Source organism: Siniperca chuatsi, linkage group LG17, assembly GCF_020085105.1.
Source record: "Siniperca chuatsi isolate FFG_IHB_CAS linkage group LG17, ASM2008510v1, whole genome shotgun sequence".
Taxonomy (NCBI): Eukaryota; Metazoa; Chordata; class Actinopteri; order Centrarchiformes; family Sinipercidae; genus Siniperca; species Siniperca chuatsi.
The window spans coordinates 23,751,331-23,773,392 of NC_058058.1; the positions used below are offsets into that span (position 1 = coordinate 23,751,331).

Sequence of the window (22,062 nt, forward strand, 5' to 3'; positions counted from 1 at the left end):
CAGAGGTTTTTAGCCAGGTACATGTCTGTGCTTTACAGGACAGCTCAGGTTGTTTCCAGAGAGATTTCCATGGTTTAAGTAAAACACAATTTGTTTCAGACTTCATTACAGTGTGCCAGAGCCTGAAACTGACAGTAGTGCCTGCTGTAGTTTTCTAACAATGTGGAGTGGGAATGTAAAGTGTAAAATAGATGGAGAGGCAGTGAAGATGTGTATAAATCAGAATTACAGTACAAGCGCAAGGGAAGACTGTGGGGAAATCGTCAGTGAGAAAAAGCTTTAGTGTGCTCTCAGCCCTACTAACATATTGTCACCACAGCGTCAAACTGCATGTTGAGAAAAGGAGTGAAGGAGAGACGGAGGCCCTTTGGTTCTTGTACTTGTAGTATCAGAAAGAGCGCATGTCAGGCTCAGTGAGCTTGTTTTTGAGTGCAAAACAAGAAGCGCAACATTATTTTATTCCCTTTCTAAGCTTTCCCAAAAACCTCACTCGGTCTGCAGTTTTATGTCAGAAGAGTCAGTGGACAGCCGCAGTGAGATCAATGAGGAAATTCACATCTGACGTCAGAGCAGTTGAAAAGTCCCTCCTATGTCTAACACTTTTCCTTGACCTCAATGGAAAACGACATGAGGTGAAGGAAAGATGTGAAGGAGAATTCATAAAGACAACCGTGGTGCTGAGAGACTCCGACTGCACTTACACTAGACGATGTAATTATGCGATGGCGGATGTTATTGACGTGGGTCTGCCATGGTGAAACTACAATGTTATATAAGACGGATCTATCTGTTTACTGTTAACAGAGACTCCAGTCTGCAGTGTAGTTCATACACAAACATAAACCACAGAAGAATAACATTAAGCTTCATGATCAAAGAAAGTTTTTATATCACGTCAACACTTCTGTCCATATTCACACGCTCCCTCTCCCTCGCTCTCTCTCTCTCTCTGCTGCTAGTCTGCTTTACATGAACAGCCAAATGGTGCATTGCTTTAAATGTTGCTGCCGCAAGGAATTTCCTTTCATAAAGGATGGTCCAGTGTATCCTATGCTAAAGGAGATATGAAAGGAAGCACTGAAGCACCTTTACTTAACATTTAGAGAATTTGAACAGCTCTTATCATCGCTGCCACTCAAATACGTCCGGGTCATTTCACTCAGTTAGGAACCTTCCTAAGCAAAAAAGGCTATTCGACCGCAACCCATCTTTGAACAAAGACAGCATTACCGTCTCTACTCAGATCCAGATGTATGGCATTATCTAGATTGATATTATATGCATAATCTAACTTTTAACAATACACACACACACACAATGTTACTGTTTTGAAAAGAGGACAGCTGTAAGGATATATAGAATTAGATTTTCTATCCAGTACCTTCAGTGTTTGTTTATAGAGTTTATGGAGTGGTTGCACTGTTGTGTTGCTCACCTGAGACCAAGTTGTGACACATTATGAGAGATGGGATAGTACCATAGAGTGCATAAACAAAATTGCTGCAAATGCATTTAAAATGAGCTAGGTTACATTTGACTGTACCTGAATGTTTTTTAAATCTCACCACCTTTCGTAGTTTACAATGTGTGGTGAAACCTGCAATATGAAAAAACGGGTGGCTGAGCCTGACTCTGTCTCAGATCCTTTCACTGCGAGGGAACGGTGCATGTTCAGTGATTCATTCACTGAATGTACACTGTGACCGTGAGCCCTGACTGATAGAGAGTCACTGAGTCACTCAAGCCCGCCCCTCTCACTCCCTCTCATGTCTTTAGGTCTTGAAGTAGGAAGTACCAAATATTTTATTTAATAATTAGGTGTTGCGAAAATATATGTGCTGCACATAATAGGGTAGGACTTTGTTATAGCAGCTTTCAATCTGCAAGCAGTATCTTTATCCAACTAAGCTCACTGGCTTATCCTTCACGAACGACCATTCTCAGTTCACTAGTTAGCGAGCTGAACTGAATGTTCGTGGGACTACGCAGTCGGAGCTCTGGTCAATCACTGAACAATAGGATTTTTTGTTGAACTGATTCTAATGATCCAGTACACTAAAAAGAACTGCTTTGCCCATCACTAACCTGAATCAGTTCCATTTGCTGATGAAGACTGTGAGATGCCAACGTGATCTCATTGTATGGTGTATACATTTCACGTGTCATGTCGATGCATTTTAAGCTTATCGTGTGTCATTTAACACCGTTACAGATGCCGCATTTCATGAGTTTTGGACGTGCAGGAAAGGACAAAATCAGGTAACCGATAGTCAGGTGATCTCCGTCATCATGGTAACAATAATAAACACGTGGTTAACGTTGTGAAACGGTCGCGGTTAGGTTTAGGCACCAAAACTGAATGGTTTGGCTTAAAATAAGTATGGTACGTTAGTCACGTGACTTGGTTAGGTTTAGGCAATAAAACTACATAGTTAGGGTTAATATAAGTATGTGACGTGAGTCGCGTGATGAAAGTCACGTACATAACGTAAGTTACATAAGTTAAAACTTGGAACAACTTAAAACTTTAAATAAGTCAACACTGACTTTTGGTTTCACACGGGACACAAACTCCAGTCTCCTGGGTGAAAGTCCTGTGTTTGACCCATCCATTCATCCACCCCGACCACCTCTGCAGACGGACTTGTTGCTCTATATACTACGTCACCTGACATTGTTTTACATATGGGAGGCCGTCTCTGCACAATAGAAATCAGTAGAGACTAAATGGCGTGAAATGACACGCGAAAGCAAAAAATGCGTTGTGATAACATGCAAAATGACTTAAGTCATTGCCGTGTTATTCATACGCCATTTGGTGAGACCAGGCTGGAGATGCAGTTAAAACCTAACCCTGACCCTGAAAAAGCAATACAGGGGCTTTGAGTTGAGATTATTAACAAAAAGTAAAGCAGTTTAATTAATGGGATTATACAAACTGTAAACACCCCTTACAGCCTTCTCATTTTTACTATTTCATTTTTCACAGATGTAGTACAAGGGCGCATCATTTTTCACAATCACTTACAGTACATACAAATTGTGCTTGTGTGAACCTAATATCTAAACATCAGTTACCAAAGCCTTTTTTTTACCTAACTGGGGCTTCCAGGTTTTATTCGCATTTCTTCACTCAAACTGCATACTTAACTATTTTCATAAAACCCCAGTATATAAACCACAAGCAGCTCCATGTTTTCACACAGAAAGCAAAGCCATCCAGTGAAAGAACTCCTTTATTAACGCTAATAAAAGTGCTAACAAGCATAAAGTAACTGAACAAACACCAATTAGAAGGATATCGAGGGATGAAGATTAAAGCCATGTATTTCAGAAGCATTTTTAGTTATAGTTGTTGAAATTCTCTTTACATCCCGACAGCAACCAATAAATCAAATGTTCTGCGGAAAAAAAGCAATAAATAATAAGCCCATCCAATCATTTCATTAGGCCCAAATGAAACGCTTGGCTGTCCTGCCTGCATGTCTACCTGCGTGCACTCTGCCCGTGCACTCATTGCGCATGAAAATGTCTTTTGGGGGAGTGGCTTTGGAGGCCTAAAGGGTGGTGGTGGGATTTTTTCAGTTGGATACTTTCAAATCTAACTGTCTCTTGCTTGTTTCTCCAACATTACCTACCCTAGCTTTGAGTCACACCAAGCGGCTGCTCTTCCCACACTGTAGTAGTAGTAGTATTAGTTCAAGAGTGCAGTGGTATTCAGTGGAGAATGTACAGTATGTCATGTCATTTGTGAGTCATCTAAAGGCAAAGTCTTCTTCAAAGATTCTTTTATTGCATTTTCACAGTTTCATTCAACCAGGATGTCCAGTTTATTGAAGTTACATTGCAGCACATGTTAGACCTGATTTTTCAGTAGAAGCTTAGAAATTCTGTGTGGTATTTGGGTTTGTATTTGTGCTTACAATTTTGGGAAATATTCCAAGGAAAGGAAAGTTAGTGCTGGTTGAAATATTGTCCATATTGTGCACATATTGCTTCCCAGACAGACCATGACGGCATCCATGCCAACAAGTCCTCCAAACAAAATGACAAAAGAGGTAGATTTTTTCTTTTGTTCTCCAAAAGCATGATCTGTAGCCCTGATTGGCAGGATGGCATAATGTGGCAGTGCCTTCCAAAACACATATGACCATTTCAAAAATTATTTATTTGACTGTTGACTGATCTGCCACCACTAACGTTTTGTTAGGTTTAGGCACCAAAACTACTTTGAAAGATTGTGGTCATGGTTAAAAGAAAATGTTGACTGGAACTGAACTGGGACACGAACAGCAGTCTCCTGAGTCAAAGTCACATGCTGTACTGTCAACAACATCAAGCTACTTCCACCTTTGCTTTTGTGGAACAAAAGTCCTTGACAGGCAAACATAAACATATGTCTTTTACTTTGTTTAAACAAACAAGTGATGCTGTTGTTTCAGTCATATGAAACAGATATGAGCGCGACCACACTGAAATATGGTTTGTCTAATCACATTTAACATCCAGTCCAGCAGTAGTTTAAAGGAATAGTTCCACATTTTGGGAAATATGCGTTAGATGAGACGATTGATACCACTCTCATGTCTGATCGCTAACTATAAAGCTAGAGCCAGCAGGCAGTTAGCTTAGCTTAGCATAAAGGCTGGAAGCAGTGGAACCTTCACCTCTAAAGTTCACTAACGAACATGTTGTTTTCCATTTGTTTAATTCGTACACAACCAAAGCGTAAAAACGTAAATGACAATGTACTTTCATAGAAACGACAATTTGTGGTTGTAGAGGGGTTTGTATTGGAACTATGTCTCTGCTGGTTGCCTGGAACCTCATGGTGACAACAATACTCTTTTTGTAAAGATTAAACAAACAAGATATAATGGGTAAATTAGTGAAGCTGGTTAAAATGATTTTTTTAACCTTTGGACTGAGCCAGGCTAGCTGATTCCCCCTGTTTCCAGTCTTTATGCTGAGCTAAGTTTACCTCAAGCTGCCTCTTGATTAATATTTAGCGTACAGACATGAGAGGTATTGAGGTCAGTGAAGTGATGGCATAGCTACATTTGTTGAAACAGGTGTAAACACTGCAAAAGGTTTTGTTACTTTATTTATTTTTCCTGCTGTTCCTTGAAATGCTCAGGTTTTTGTGACAGTGAAGGAACTAAGGAGATGAACCCTACCTTCTGCTGAAAGAATGGAATTGCAGTTCATATTGATCGCCATATGAAAGAACATGCATATAACGGTGATGGCCATTCAGTCTTCCTGTTGTTGTTCTGTGCTAATGCTTCAAAAGCCCCATGTGCAGCATCCACTAGTGATGCCATACTGTACACTGTTCAACAAAGACACGTTTACTGGTGCTTCCTAGATTCACACCGACCTTTCTTTCAGGGAAGGCAATTATTTCCTGTATACTGTATTATTGTTCTGTGTAAAGCTCTGTAATGTATCGCGACTCTCTGCAATGGTAAACTTTTAACCTTTGAATTGAGGTAACAAGATGAGATTTATTTGACATGTGATTACATTGATCTTCATCTGATTAGTTTTAACCCTCTTTTATCAGTGAATATGTCTCTTTATTGTTTTTCCAGTAGTTTTCATCATTGAATCAGTAGAAAAGACCCTTTTTACTGCATGCTTTGGAGCAAACTGGTGTATTTATGGGCAATCTATGTCACATCCGTGCTTCACGCTTAAAGTGCAGAAAGAAAATCAATCAGAAATCTCTACTACACAGCAGGTAACAAGCCGTCAACCATCAAGTCCCTGGAAGAATTTAGTCAGCTTCAAAATTTCACACTGCCGCTTCGACACAATTCCACTAAATTACACCCTCAATTACTTTTAATGGCAAAGACTTAATGGCAAAGAGCCTCCCTCAGCAAAGAAAGGAGGCATTGATTGAATGCTAAATATGACGTATTGGATTTATCGAGATAATGGAAAAAAGGCTGACTGAGGAATGCATTTTGTGGAATTACTCTCACTATAATGATCAGGACATTATCCATATTCCAGAGTGAAGATTTGGATGGAGACCTCCATCTGTAAAAGCCTGGGGATCTCACAAGATGATGTCACGACATTAGCGGTGCTCATTGTTCAGCACACTGAGGTCGCCATCGTGATCACTATGCTCCAACCAGGCAGACGGAAGAGTCTCTAACAAATCCCCAGTCAGAATGAGTTAATATAGCAGTACAATCTACTGTAGCATCAGACACATAATTTGTTTTGTTTGACCTTTAGCAAAGACTTCATAGGAGAGAAGTCTAGAATTAGACATTTCTGTGAAAAAACCCCACTGTGTATATATACTGTGATGGAACACTTAAAAGGTAGAGAACAATAACAAGGTGGAACTGAAGCAGAGCCCTAAGTAGAACGGCACTACAACTTTCACTCCATATTCATTAATATGTCTTACTGAAAAATAATACTTGCTATTACATGGAATTATAAATGTAGGGAACTAACATAACAAACCATGACGAAAAGTATTTCAACTACAGGATGTAATCAGTTAAAAAAAAAGGTCAAACAGCTTTAATATTAACTTTCAATGTGTTGTCAGTTTTGGGTTTGTGTTTGGTTATTTCCGGTTTTATTTTGGTAAATGTTCCACCTCATGTGTTTCCTGTAGTTTTGCTTCCTGTCTATGGTTATTTTTGATTGTTTTCACCTGTGTCTCGTTGTCTCCCTCACCAAGTGTATTTCATCAGAGTTTTTCCTTTGTTCATTTTGTTGTTGCATCTCTGTTAAGCAGCCTAGTTTGTTGTTCTGTGGATTCTTTGTTTCCCAGTACCTTGCCTGTATGTGGATTTTCCTGCTCACCATTGGACTTGTTTTTTGGTTTTGACGGCTTACCTGCTGTGAGCTACTGTTTGCCTGCCTACTCCTATGTAAGCCCTTTTTGTTAATAACTATTGATCATCACCAGCTTTGCTTGCTTGTCTGCGTTTGGGTTCTGTTCCCTCATTTGACTAACTACATGTGTACTTTTGTGAGCTGTATTTACTCTGAATCACAATAAATAAATCTTATGGAATGTTTTTTATTTTTGTTCAGTATAGTTACCTCCTTTTAGGAAAGGCCAGATCATTGGCCTAAATAAATACTAGTCGTCTTCGTTTCTGTGTGTGTCTGAAATTATCACTCATTCATTACTCACTATCTAGGGAGTACTATGTAGAAGACTATAGTGAGCTCATTGGCAAAATGACATTTCGGACACTACTCTGCTCATTTTCTCTGCGCCGCTAATTACGTCATTGCTGTCGCACAGTTAAAATGTGCCAGATCAGCATCGTCGCTTGTCTTTCAGTGCAATCATGATAGGAAATACAGCTTGGTTAGTGACCATTGGTTGTACACTACCTTCCACAATGCATTCTGGGATACTTTCAGCCCACTATATAGGGTATACTAATTCTCACTATACATTCCGACAATACTACAAAATGGCAAACTCATTAGACAGCGGACTTTGAGTCTTACCTGCTCCCCTTCGGATTTGTTTGCCTTTCGTTTGGACTGCTTCACTGGTTTCGAGCTCTGCCTGCCTCACCACGCTGTAAGCCCTTTTGTACCTGCTGTTTTTGTTATTAAATCCTTGTACTGCACGTGCTCTGCCTCTGAATTAGCTTTGGGTCCTATTCCTTGTGTTCCTAGTTGCCCAGCTTGCACAAACTAACAGTTGCCTATGAAATTATGCTAATATACGTACACAATTTACATCCATCCAATGTTTACTGCCTAACTGCTAAAAATCTTAACCTTTTTTGACCAAATAGTTCCAGGAACTATGGAGCCATAGGGACAAAGCTCATAAACTAAATCCTGTACAGTACTCAGTAATTAGTTATACTGAAAAATGTTTGTCACACTGACAATTACAAATAAAGGTAAGTATAATCAATAATAAAGCATTTCAACTACAGTAGGCAATCAGTTAATACATATTGAAATATTAACTTTCAATGTGTAATTTTGCTTCCATCTATGCAACGTGGCCTAAAGGTTAGAGAAGCAGGCTTGTGATCAGAGGGTTTGAACCCCGGATTTCCCTCTGAGCAAGGCCCTTAACCCCAACTGCTCCAGCTGAGTTGCTCAGTGACCAACAGGTCAGACTGTGGTTGTAGCGGATATACCAGCTTCCAGGTGTGAATGTATGTAACTACAGGTGTGGTCAGAGCATTCCTGCAAAAGAGATCTGGACTCTGTGAAACTGAAAAAGAAAGAAATAAAGGTAAAAAAGACAGCACACCAGTAGATAGCTTTCAAATACTGTGGAAACCGAGAAAGAATGGGGGAGTTTGCTGGTATGCCATGAATCAATGTGACCCTAAGCAGTCTCTTTCTTTCTTATGCCTTGGCCTGGTCCCACATCAGAGCTTCACCTTAACACGTGGCAGTATAAGCAGTACTGCATGGATATCAGAATCAGAAATACTTTATTGATCCCCGAGGGGAAACTCTTTTGTTACAGCTGCTCACTATCACGTCAGTGCACACAGGGATAGAAGTACTAAGCAAATCAACATATAATAAACTATAATACAGGTAAGATAAATTAAGTACAAAGTGGATATAAAGTATATAAGCTAAATAAGTGTAAAGTACAAAAGGCGATTTAGAGGTTCATAGGTTGATAAGTATGCACGGTATAATAATACAACGTAATAAAACAATGGATATATAGTAAACTCACTCCCAGTAAGACTCAGTAGCTGTACAGTGGTAACAAACTCAGACATCATTCTGGTCTTCTAGGCCTTTTTCTGAACCTGGCATTTAGACTGTCTCAACTTTTTCAATAGCAGCGGTGTCCCCTGTAATATCTCCCTGTGTCTTCGATCTATTTTCATTACAGAGAGTCTGGATGTCTGACTGAAGACAAAGGGCAATTATACCATGTCATGTATATTCTTTTGTACTTCTTCCGGTCACTTCGCTTGAAATCATCAAAGCACCTGGGAAGAAAGAGATTTCATCTCTGTCCAGCACCCGCGCTTCATTAAATCAGAAATGGAGAACAAGAGGTTTCTCAAACAGTTTTCAACAAAATAATGAGTTGTCTAAATTGCCTATCACAAACTTCAGCTATCAGAGTTATTTGCACGCTGGCAGTTCACTGTAGTTCTATCAGACAAACTGAAAGACTCATTATTGACTCTGGTCTTACTATACTGCACTGAGGCCCACACTGCAGGATGTGTTCTTACTTAGCAACTATACTACTATACTAAACTGCAAAGCACATGAGTAAGAAGTACCAGAATGGTAAGGCCTGTGGAAAATGTTATGCCTTATGCCAAAAGCTTACTTTACAGAGAGAAGAAATATTCACCCTGGGAAGTTCTCATGTTTTCCGCAACATTGAAGTGAAAAGTGAAAACAAACCTCTATAAAATGATCGAAATTAATTAAAAATATAAAATACTAAATACATGTTTGCATATGTATTCACCCCCTCCAAGTCAGTATTCAGTAGATGCACCTACGGCAGCAATTACAGCCTTGAGTCTGAGTGAATAGGTCTCTGTGAGATTTGCCACAGTTTTATTTCTCATTCTTCTTTGCAGAACTGCTCAAGCTCTGTCAGGTTGCATGGGGATCATTGGTGAACAGCCTTTTTCAAGTCCAACCACAAATTATTGATTGGATTGAGATCTGGACTCTGCTGGAAAACAAATCTTCTCCCAAGTGGCAGGTTTCTTGCAGACTGCAGCAAAATACAGGTAAGTCCTGGAGGAAAACCAGTGCAGTCATTTTACCCTCTACCCTCAGAAGCCTTCCAGGGCCTGCAGCATGATGCTGCCTTCACCATGCTTCACACTGGGGCTGGGATGTTTATGGTTGATGTGTGGGAGTTCAGTCTGACGGCCAAAAGCTCAATCTTAGTCTCATCAGACCATACAAGCTTCTTCGGCTGTGGCTTAGTGGTAGAGCGGGTCGTCCACAAATCGGGAGGTCGGCGGTTTGATCCTGGCTTCCCGAAGTGGGCAAGACACTGAACCCCAAAATGCTCCTGAGGGCTGTGCCATCAGTGTGTGAATGGGGTGAATATGATATGTAGTGGGAAGCGCTTTGAGTGGTCGGAAGACTAGAAAAGCGCTGTACAAGTACAGTCCATTTACCATTCCAGCTGACTTCAGAGTCTCCCTCGTGCCTTCTGGCAAACAAGATGCCATGTCAGTTTTTTTTTTTCAAGAGTGGCTTTCTCTTTGCCACTTTCCCATAAAGCTGCGACTTCCCAACTGTTCTCTCTAGTCTCACCCTTTGAAGCTTGGGACTCCTTCAGAGTTGTCATTTGTCTCTTGGGGGCTTCCCTCACTAGTCTCCATCTCGCACGTTCACTCAGTTTTTGAGGACAGCCAGCTCCAGACAGCTGTGACACTCTCTCCATTTCTTAATGATTGATTTTACTGGACTCTAACTAACTAACATACAACTAACTACAATTTTCAGTGACTTGTATTTTCTTGTATCCATCCCCAAGTTGTTTGGAGTGTTCCTTTGTCTTCATGGTAGGCTTTGCCATGATGCTGACTCACCAAAAGTCGGACCTTCCAGATACAGATGCATTTATACTACAATCAACTCAAACTCCTTGACTACACCATGAACTAATGATGTGACTTCTAAAACCAACTGTCTGCACCAGTGATGATTTAGGTGTGTCCTATTAAAGGGGGTGAACACTTATACAGATATGTATTTTATATTTGTAAATAATTTAGATCACTTTGTAGCGATCTGTTTTCACTGTTGATTAGTGTCAAACAGCAAATTAAATCTAGTAGTGATCTAATGTTGTAAAACAATAAAGCATGAAAACTTTTTATAGGTGCTCTGTATATCCTTACAGACATAGACAGTTGTGATCTATACCTTGGATCTTCATTGTAATAACTGCATGAATTACCTCTGTCAAGAAGGTGAAAGGGACTATTTAGGAAAACTAGCACAGGTGTAATTTCACATAAATGATTTTGCCTTAACCGACCTGAACGTGTAATGTATTCAGCTGCCTTGGAGGAGAGAGCAAAGAACTAATTGAAAATTATAGGAGAGGAAATAAATACAGGATTACAGGATTACACATTAATTAAAGTTGTACAGTATGCTTAGATCACACTTCTATTTTCTCTTTTCAAACATTTAATTCCAGCTCGTTTATTGAACTCTCTGGGGTTCAGCGTGAAATGATTAACATCTGTACATTTCAAATAAATGCATCCAGCAAACATAATTCCTTTTGACCATGCCATATGATTATAGAGTTGTCTCTTATCAACAACAGATGTTGGAAGAGAGATAAATTCCTATATTTAGATACTTTCAAACTTTGGTTTATGTGCTACGTGTAATTTAATTTGAGATGGAGTTATCCCTGGCTCCTTGTGTCCTTGAGTAAACTTAAAAACTCACTGATGAGCTCTGCCATTCCTCTCTCCTTTTGACTAACAACTGGCAACCTGTGTGAACAGGATAGTAGATCAGAAAAGGCACTTTTCACCTTGCATCATTAACACCATTGTAAAAACAAACAAATCCACCTGAGGCGTTGTCTATATGTGCTTATTTTAGGTTTTCCCAACCTTTAGCCTCCGAGTTTGTCTAATCTTTGCGTGATCAATAACAATTACCTCCTGACTTTTTCACCTTCACATGGGAATGCAAGGTAGAGCACTCTCTTCACGCAGGGAAATTATTCATTTCTGTTCATTTAATGTCTATTCCTGCAGTCCTTCAACACCTGGTAATGCTGCCAAGTCCTGCCTTGGGAAAGACTGACTTTTCATCCTAGCAGGATAACAGGACATACTGTATTTAATTCAGAGGAGGATTTTTTTGCCTCTAAAAGTTAAAATACTTTAGATTTAGCATTCTGTAATAAATCTTTAATTAGGGCTTAATCTTTTTATCATTTTCTCTATTAATGTTTTGGTTGATGAAATGTCAGAAAACATTGAAAAATGCTGATCACAATTTCCCCAAAGCAAAAGGTGACGTCTTCAGATTGCTGGCTTTGGCAGAAATGCAAAGATATCCATCAAATAAGATAGCAATAAAAAAGCAGTAAATTCTTACACATTAGAATCTGGAAAAAAGTAATGTTTGGTATTTTTGTGTAAAACATGACAAACGATGAATAATTTATCAAAATAGTTTCAGATTAATTTTCTGATGACCAATTAATAGATTAATCAACAACATATCTGTTGACCAATTAATAGATTAATCAACAAATTGTTTCAGCACAGCATGTCTACAAGCATGGAGATTGACCCAAATTACAGAAATAACAAGTCTTAAATACAGTAGACATACAGCATTTCTTCAACCAACATGAAAAACTGAAAAAAACTGAAACATGACTTCAGTTGATGTCAGCGGGACATATACAACAGTCACTGCTGATTATATAGCAGAACCCCACCCAATAAATAAATTAACTACCATGAACATAATGTTGTCAGATTGTATAAGGCAGTGAAAAGAAAGAAAATTCTGTCTAATCATAAGGCTATTTTGTAATTACTCCTTTCCCTGTGAGTACCCAGGCACAAGGAATTCACAGGAAACGATGCATGCGTGAACTGGATGTGATGCAGAAGACTGGATCATGAGTTTAGTATAAACGTCTTCCTTATTACAACGAACATGACGTGGTGGACCTCTCAGTTCAAGGTATGCTGGTCGCCCCCAGTGGTCAATACATGAGTCATTTCAAAAAGAATTCTAGGACGTGTTTTTAAGGACGTTTCCAAACCTAGAAGTCATAACTGGTTCTGTTTCTTTTCACACAGAAAAAAATTCAAGCAAACCAAAATACATCACTAAAAGCACATGCACTCCACTCATTGGTTAGATGTGTCTGGGGTGGGATCGAGAAAGTAAGCACAGGAAGAATGTCTTGCTAGGTCTGCTACAGGTTATCTGCCTAAACTTTAAAAAGGCAACATACTTTGTTGCTGTTCCAGGTCAAACCTCAATGCACTCAAAGAAACAGAAGCAGGTGGACTGATTTCCACGACGGGGGGAAATCTTGAGATGGCAAGGTGTGAAGCTGCAGTAGGTCAGGAGTAGAACTTCCAAAACCAGTCATTGTCCAATGCTCATTCAACTGCCGCGCTCCCAACTCGCACACCGGAGCTTCGTTGCGTCCTTAAATCTCTAGTGGATGCGCATGCACCTCACAGTCACATCCTCTTAACACACACAGCATAACCACACCTCATGATTATTTCTCAGTGAAAACCAGTCCAAAGTGTTTAGGAAAACACAAAACATAAACAGGAACTATAACTCCCTATCACTCCTAACACAGGAACCATTTAGGTCAAACTTGTGGAGTACACCTTGTAGTTGGGTCCGATCAAGTTTGGGTAACGTTTCCACCACAAACGAACTGCTCCAGAATTTGTTTGTGACTAAACCGAGACCACCTCCTCTAAAGCGTCTTGGTGCGGTTGTTTTGGTTCGCACCCAAGTATGATTGCTGTGTTCAGATCTGCCCAAACGAATTGTACCAAGGGGAAAAACCAACCAGAGTCTGATTCAAACAAACGACACAGATCTGAAAATAACATTGAGGCAATCGTACTCAGGTACAGATCTTCAATCAAACAGGTTTTACGTTTCTATTTAAACCTGCAATAAATTATTTTTGTGGCTATTTGAGGGCAGTGGAAAACAAGTTGTGAACACATCATTGACATCTCATCACCTTTTACATTGATATGGTGAACTTGTTAGGCAGTGGTTGAAGTAACAAATTACATTTACTCTTGTTACTGTACTCTCGTTTTTTTGTGTACTTGTACTCTTTTGAGTATTTTTACAAATCAGTAATTTTACTTGAACTTGAAGTACTTTTTATCTCAAGTATTGTTCTTCGCTACATTTCAAGTCGCATCTATTACAGAGTAAGGACAAAAGTCCTGAGAAACCGTGTAAGAAAGGGGGTGTGTGGAGTGTCGCCAAACCAGCAGCCGCAGCAGAGAAGAAGCTGCTGGTGTGTCTGCGGGCGAGGGAGGGCAGAGCTCCAGGAGCTCCATGTTCAGAGAGGTGACACTCTGCACTCAGCTGACACTCAGTAACAGATACATGTTCAACGTGTATATTCACTGGCGGAAGGTGAGGGGGTGTGGGGGTTGCAGTCGCACCTGGGCCAGGCCTAGCGGTTTTCCGGTAATTTAAGGATAAAATGAAGGCTCACGTCATTATGGGTTAAGGTTAGCATTATTGTACCTTGACATAGTTAAAAAAAAGTTTGCATCTACCTTAGTTAATCACTGATTTAATGCACCACCCGGTGAGCGTGCTAAGTGACCCAAATCAAATACACCCAAGATGTTGCATGAATAAGGGGTGCATGCTGGGTCTGGCTAAAATGCTAATTGCTGAAATGCTCATGGTGGATCCTCCAGCGGTAACTTCTACATTTATTACATTGCTTAGAAACTTCAGTGAGGTGTGTAAGGACTTTCTGCTGTTTCTGACAATAATCCCTTTTACAGTTGTGACTACTGAGCCTCTTTCAATTCAAAATGTTTGAAAACTTTGAGGAGCCCAGTGGAACAGTGAGGCTGAGTGGACTGGTTATAGTGGGCAGAGAGGCTGAGTGGACTGGTCATGTTATGCTTTGAGAATAAACGAGCTGAACCTAGAGCAGATTGAGGAGGACAAGACTCACAAAATGACGTTCAGACAGATGAGTACAACACACTCACTGAATGTAAAGAGAAGAGCATCAACAACCACTGCGTTGCCCAGCAACATAGCATTGTGTGTGTTTGTGTCCTACATGATGTGTAAAAACTGTGCAGCTCTCTTTTTGCTATAATATGCATGTTTGTGGGCTGTAGCCACTGTTGAGTTTAAATTGTCTATACATCTTTTTGTTGTCTGCCTTGGTCATGCTTTATTCTGCTGTTAAAGTAGCATGTTATTGTATGTAGCTTAATATTGCTTGTTGCACCTGCCGCAGGGTACACAGCTCTTTTTATTTCTTTTTGGTCATTTTTGTTTAATTGTCTGTCTTTTGTCCTCTTTTCTGGTTAATTCTTGTATGGCTATACTGTGGAGGGCTGTTGCATATTTATAATTGATATTCAGTTGATGAACAGGCTGCAAAGTGCTATCTATAGAAATAGAATGTAATGTTGGATTGGACAGAAGGGCTCGGTGGTCTGATGTTGTTCCACTAGTGTATACACACACACACACACACACACACAAAATGTAACGCCGTAACATTTACTCAGAGCACGTTTTAACTGAGTTACTTTTTACTTTTATCTAAGTACAAGACTCTAGTCTTGTTATTTTGCTTTGTGTGTTGGGATTCCTGCCTGACCTGTTGTTTCCCTGTGCTCAGGTTCGCCTCTTGTCTGAAGATTCCTGTCATCTGCTCTGCTCTCCGCCACGGCAAACAATTCCTGGAGTCCACGTGTCTGTCTTCATTGTCTGCCAGCCTCTCCACCACGCTAGACAACTCCTCGAGTTACAGAACAGCTCTCACCACCTGCTTGGCTTCTCCACTCAGCTCGACTGCCGGATCACTCCCCTCTCCTCAGAACTCTCGAATAAATAGTGTTTTATTCCTACAAACATCTCTTCAAGTCTTGCATTTAGGTCCAGAAATCTCCGCGTTTCATAACATTTTTGCTGAAAAGAGCTGACTGCTGCAGCCGAAAACTGCACCGTGAGAGTAAACCAAAACAGTAACGTTGTAGGCCGGACAGCTAAACAATGAGGTTAAACTCTCTATAAAGCTCCATAAATCCGAGGGGAGCTGCAGATTCAGGTGATAATTCTCTGTGGGTTCATCACTACGAGCAACCCCATACAGCGTCCTTTCATACACTGTAAAATATTGATGATAGCTGATTTAAGGATTATGACTTTATCTGAAGCTAGTGGCAGTAGCAGCACTTTGTGTCATTCAGCACATTAAAATTCCTTCATTAGGCTATACAAAGAAAACTGGGTCTAAGTTAAAGTAAGAATTGCTCATTAGAAAAACAGAAGAACTATGGTCCTTTTTTAAAAAACAATACTACTAAAAATCTACTCATGCACAATATCTAGGACATTGTTATTATAACTTGCTTTTCACCTCACACCAAGAGACTACAGCGTCTTTTGCTCAAACTCATTTAAAACACATTATTCTCAAGTGCCCTTATTTCACACATAGCTGTAGCTGTTTCTTCTTTTTCTTTGGTTAGTTTTACTCCCTTGCTAGAGTGTACCACACACAAAAAAAGATAAACACAACTATTTTGCTAAACTGCTTTTCATTTGAATAATGTCAGCCTACCTGCATAATTACCCACATCACAGGCTGAGGATAATTATTTTGCAAACATGGTTCAAAACATAACTTCTCTTGCATCTCTTTCTCTTTTGAATCTCACTTACGGTAGATTTGCAAATCCCATTTGGGGACATTTGACAATCGGAGCACAGCCAGAAATTTTGTGAAGTGTCACCGTGGCAACGCAAAGAGATTCTTCACTGGCCCTGCTCTGTTATCAGGTTTCCCACACAAAGACAATACACTAAAGCCATGAAAACAGTGACGGCATTCACCTGCTCCCATGGTTGATGCTGGCTACAGGATTAGTTAATGTCGTGACTAATTGGCTCTGAAATTATGTTGATTCATGTACAGTACACAAACAGATACATACTTGTCATGCACAGGCATTTCCTGCAAAGCAATTTCCTTTGGAGCGCCGAACATGATAAAAATCAAGGAATAATGACAGTCTAAAACAGTCTAAGCAAACTGTTCACGCCAGTCATGACCTCATCTCTCTGAGGCACCTCAGTCATTTCTTCAAATGTCACCATCAGGGCCGGAGCTTCTGTAATGTTATAAGGCTCCCTTGAATTGGTCTTTAAAAATAATTCAAAGCTGCATTTGAATGAAGGGCTACAGCTGCTCTCCCTGCTGATAACTACTGACTGAGGGCTTGGCTATAAAAATGAATCTGCTTGATTTGCCTCATTGCACATCTGACATGTAGGTTTGTCAGTTCAAGGGTGAGAATTAACAATGGAGTGTTTTGTGTCTCATCTTGGGTGCAATTTGTTTCAGAAAGCAAATGAAAAAGCTGCTACAGCCTTATTCTGTTTGTTTTTGGCAAGGCTGCCTCATTCATCTGTCGAGAAATTTCACCTTGATCATACCAGTTTGTAAACATGAAAATCACAACTGTTTGATAAAGTGCATCTCTGAAGGACACTGTCAGGAAGAGACAGACAGCGCTATGGAGGTACAATAGTGGTTCCATTTCCCTTAACATGCTCCCTTCTTTCCTTCTCAACCTCTTCCTTTCCTTTACCAACACTGTAGAAAATGAGGTCTCCTATGGAACCCCAAAGTGTGTTAAATACAGTGGTGAAAAAGTGTTTGCCCCCTTCCTGATTTCATTTTTTTTTTTTTGCATGTTTGTCACACTTCAATGTTTCAGATCATCAAATTAAATATTTGTCAAAGATAACACAAGTAAACACAAAATGCAGTTTTAAATGAAGTTTGTTATTTTTAACGGAAAACAAAATCCAAACCTATATGGCCCTGTGTGAAAAAGTGATTGCCCCACCTGTTAAAACATAACTTAACTGTAGTTTATCACACCTGAGTTCAATTTATCTAGCCACACCCAGGCCTGATTACTGCCACACCTGTTCTCAATCAAGAAATCACTTAAATAGGACCTGCCTGACAAAGTGAAGTAGACCAAAAGATCTTCAAAAGCTAGACATCATGCTGAGATCCAAAGAAATTCAGGAACAAATGAGACAGAATTATCCATTATCCACAAATGGCAAAAACATGGAACAGTGGTGAACCTTCCCAGGAGTGGCCAGCCGACCAAAATTACCCCAAGAGCGCAGCGACGACTCATCCAAGAGGTTACAAAAGACCCCACAACAACATCCAAAGAACTGCAGGCCTCACTTGCCTCAGTTAAGGTCAGTGTTCATGACTCCACCATAAGAAAAAGACTGGGCAAAAATGACCTGCATGGCAGAGTTCCAAGACAAAAACCACTGCTGAGCAAAAAGAACATTAAGGCTTGTCTCATTTTTGCCAGAAAACATCTTGATGATCCCCAAGACTTTTGGGGAAATACTCTGTGGACTGACGAGACAAAAGTTGAACTTTTTGGAAGGTGTGTGTCCAATTATATCTCGTGTAAAAGTAACACCGCATTTCAGAAAAAGGACATCATACCAACAGTAAAATATGGTGCTGGTAGTGTGATTGAATTGCTGCGATAAATGGAACCATGAATTCTGCTGTCTACCAAAAACTCCTGAAGGAGAATGTCCGGCCATCTGTTCGTGACCTCAAGCTGAAGCGAACTTGGGTTCTGCAGCAGGACAATGATCCAAAACACACCAGCAAGTCCACCTCTGAATGGCTGAAGAAGAACAAAATGAAGACTTTGGAGTGGCCTAGTCAAAGTCCTGACCTGAATCCTATTGAGATGCTGTGGCATGACCTTAAAAAGGCAGTTCATGCTCGAAAACCCTCCTATTTGGCTGAGTAACAACAATTCTGTAAAGATGAGTGGGCCAAAATTCCTCCACAGCGCTGTAAAAGACTCATTGCAAGTTATCGCAAACGCTTGATTGCAGTTGTTGCTGCTAAGGGTGGCCCAACCACTTATCACTATTGGGGTAATCACTATTTCACACAGGGCCATGTAGGTTTGGATTTTGTTTTCCCTTAATAATAACAACCTTCATTTAAAAACTGCATTTTGTGTTTACTTGTGTTATCTTTGACTAATATTTAAATTTGTTTGATGATCTGAAAAATTTAAGTGTGACAAACATGCAAAAAAATAAGAAATCAGGAAGGAGGCAAACACTTTTTCACACCACTGTAAATATAAAAGGACATCATGAGATAAACAATAAATATTAATTGTGTTAAATATATAAATGAACCAACAATTTGTGAAATAATTGAATGCATTTTTAAAACTCAACTAATAATTACGAAATGTGAATCTATGAATCGTTTGTCATTTATCAAAGAAAAATGCCAAAGTCTCCCTTGTTCCAATCCAGCTTCTGAAAGGAAATTGAAATAGTTAAATTCAAGTTAGAAAATTGTAAATTGAAAACCTTTTTGGGGTTTTTTTAGACATTCGGTCAGACAAAACAAGCAATGAAGAAGTCACGTTAGGCTCCAAGAAAGTGTGATGGGCATTTATCACTTATTATTTTCTGATGTCTTATAGATGAAATAATTAGAGGGTTACTCCAGCAATTCATTATTGCACTTCCTCAGATTTGGGGAACTCAAGACACTCAAACGAGCAGTGGTATTCAGATTCTTTAATTAGGTATACGGAATTAGAAACATCTTTCAAAAAATACTGTGTTATAAGTAAAAGTCCTGCATTCTAATGTTACTTAAGTTAAAGTATAGAAGTATTATCAGCAAAATATATTTAAAGAATCAAAAGTAAATGTACTTATCATGCAGAATAGCCCCTTTCAGTGTTATACTTTTATTTACTGTATGTTATTTTGATGTATTAACATGTAAGCAGCTTTTTTACTAATGTAGCTGGTTGAGGTGTAGTGAATTCTAAGTAATTTTTATATTATTGTGTAGTTGAATCTACAACAATGCATCATATTTATAAACTGATCATATGCTTTGTATGTAAAATCTTAATCTGCAAGGCAACTACAGTTGTCAAATAAATGCAGAGGAGTTAAAAAGTACAATATTTCCCTCTGAAGTGTAAAGAAGCATGAAAATACTCTCCAAGTACCTCAAAATTGTACATTACTTATAAATGTATTTAATTTAGTAAATGTAAGACGGTGTAGTCCCTCATTCGTCCAGGAGTGTTCTATCGTAGAAAAGGTTTCAATCGTAGTCATCTGAACACTGTTTTCAGAATCAAGACGTTTCGGCTCCCATCCGGAAGTCACTCTCAATTGTGAAAAAATTGGACACAATTGAGAATGACTTCCGGATGGGAGCCGAAACGTCTTGATTCTGAAAACAGTGTCCAGATGACTACGATTGAAACCTTTTCTACTTTAGTAAATGTACTTCCCATCATTGCATAAGAGAGAAACACAAGAGGGGCAGAGATATTCTGTCTTTAAGTCCCTAGTATGGGTCAAACTCCAAAAACACTGGCTTGTACACTTCCCTTAATATAGCCAATAGCATCTTTCTATTAGGTCCTCCCAGATTAATAGTCGTTAGTTGCAGCACTAATCCTCTGTGACTGGCTGTTGGGCAGCGGTTTATGATAGTCATATTTGTTATCTCCTCTTATTCATTTATTTTGCTCACTTCTTCCAAATTGCATCCTGGGAGGTGACAGTGAAGGAGGAGATGAAACAATATTTAGTATTCTGCCCCTAATTTCAACCACAGAGTACTCCATCCACCTTTCCACCAGTGAAGCGTCACTCAGGATGCTGCAAAATTCCCCTACACAGAAATTGCTAAATCGACTGCTGAAATAGCACCCTCATGTTGGGGTGTTAGATATGTTAAACACATTCCTCCTGCAAAGCTTCTCCTCTCATATCAGTAATGTGACACTGCTTGGGAAAAGTGCTTTAATAAAGTGGCACTCCAAATAGCAAGCAGGGCACACTCTACACAACAAACAGGTCCTTTTTTAATATTTACAGTTATACTTTCACCACAGGAGGACTTACAGTAAGTCTCCTTCAAAGAGATTTTTGATTTTAACTCAATTATCCATGCGACTTTATGATGCACAGACCTCTCCAAAATGTAAAAATAGTGTCTAAAAATAGATAAAACTGTGGTAAAAAAGTGTGCTATGATTTGCTCATCTTAGAGTGCATGAATTACGCTCCCACACATGCTGCTCAGGCGATTGACATTACAGGGAACAGATTTCTTGGTAATGCAATCAGAAAAAGCCAAGACCTATTAAGATAAGATGTAGATGAAAGATAACATAAAACTTAAATGATCCCCATTGGGAAATTAGGTCAGATACCAGAACGCATTAAATGGAGATAAAAGCTGAAAAGCATGAAAACCAGCATAATGAAAGTGTGTAGGAGGAAAAAAGGCTATACAGCGCTGACACAAAAGCATCCTATGGAAAGTATACAATAAGTCGTATGAAGATATACTAAACTATAAAATGTGCATGTTTTTCAATTAATATTTTGTTTAGTATCGATATCTCAACATTACATGACATATAGTTGATTGAGAACTACACAGATTTCTCACTGTTGTGTTTGATTGTATGTGTTTATTAACTCCATCCCCAGTTTTCAACCTCCAGGACCTTTTTGTTAGTTTGAACTTGTCTTCATGTCTCATGAAGACAGACAGATTTAGAAAATATTGTTCACCTCTGCTCTCAGGTGGTCAATATCATCTTTGATTTAAGCTGGTTTGGCTTCATGAAGCCTATACATCTCTAATAAAGAAATCCCTCTACAAGTTTGAAAATGGAAAAAAAAAATTGGGGGTGTGGAGTTCTGGGTGGGTTCTGTAGCCCTGAAAACTGTAGCCTTTAAACTGGAGTCAAATTCCTTGTATATGTACACATATTTGTCCAATAAACCTAATTCTTATCCTGATTGATTCAATGAATCTACAGACTTGCCAGTCAGGTTAAAATGTGTGAGCCCTTCAATTCCAAAAAGACTCTTCCTAACAACAGACTAAATTTGGCAAGCCTGGTCACCTGGTTCATGCCAGGATCACGGGCCTACAGCAGCCCAAATCTAGCCCAGGTGCTTCTAATTGGATCTGATATGCAGTCCAAATCAGACCCAGTCTGCACCCCAAAAACCCAGTTACATTTGGCAGCCATTTACGGGCCAGAGCTGGCTCATATTCGGCCCTCTGGTGACAGAATGCCATCTAGTGCTCTGACACTTCAAACGACCTGTCTTGCATGGCTACCTGGGATGTTTTTTCTGATATATAACATGAACATAGCAATTAGGACCTTGCTTAGCTTTATCTTCTTCTGTCTTCATCTGACATTGTCATGC

At 39.5% G+C, this 22,062-nt stretch overlaps 1 long non-coding RNA gene across 2 annotated transcripts; it reads left to right on the plus strand.

The window, feature by feature from the left end:
• The first annotated feature begins 6,670 nt into the window (after positions 1-6,670).
• On the plus strand, positions 6,671-15,575 carry LOC122864769. Of its 2 annotated transcripts, none has more exons than XR_006375291.1 (4): positions 6,671-6,905; positions 9,588-9,743; positions 12,573-12,699; positions 15,392-15,575. It is a non-coding gene; the product is annotated as an uncharacterized LOC122864769 (long non-coding RNA). The 2 variants fall into 2 exon arrangements; XR_006375290.1 differs by lacking the exon at positions 6,671-6,905 and adding an exon at positions 7,460-7,576.
• Positions 15,576-22,062: the final 6,487 nt, after the last annotated feature.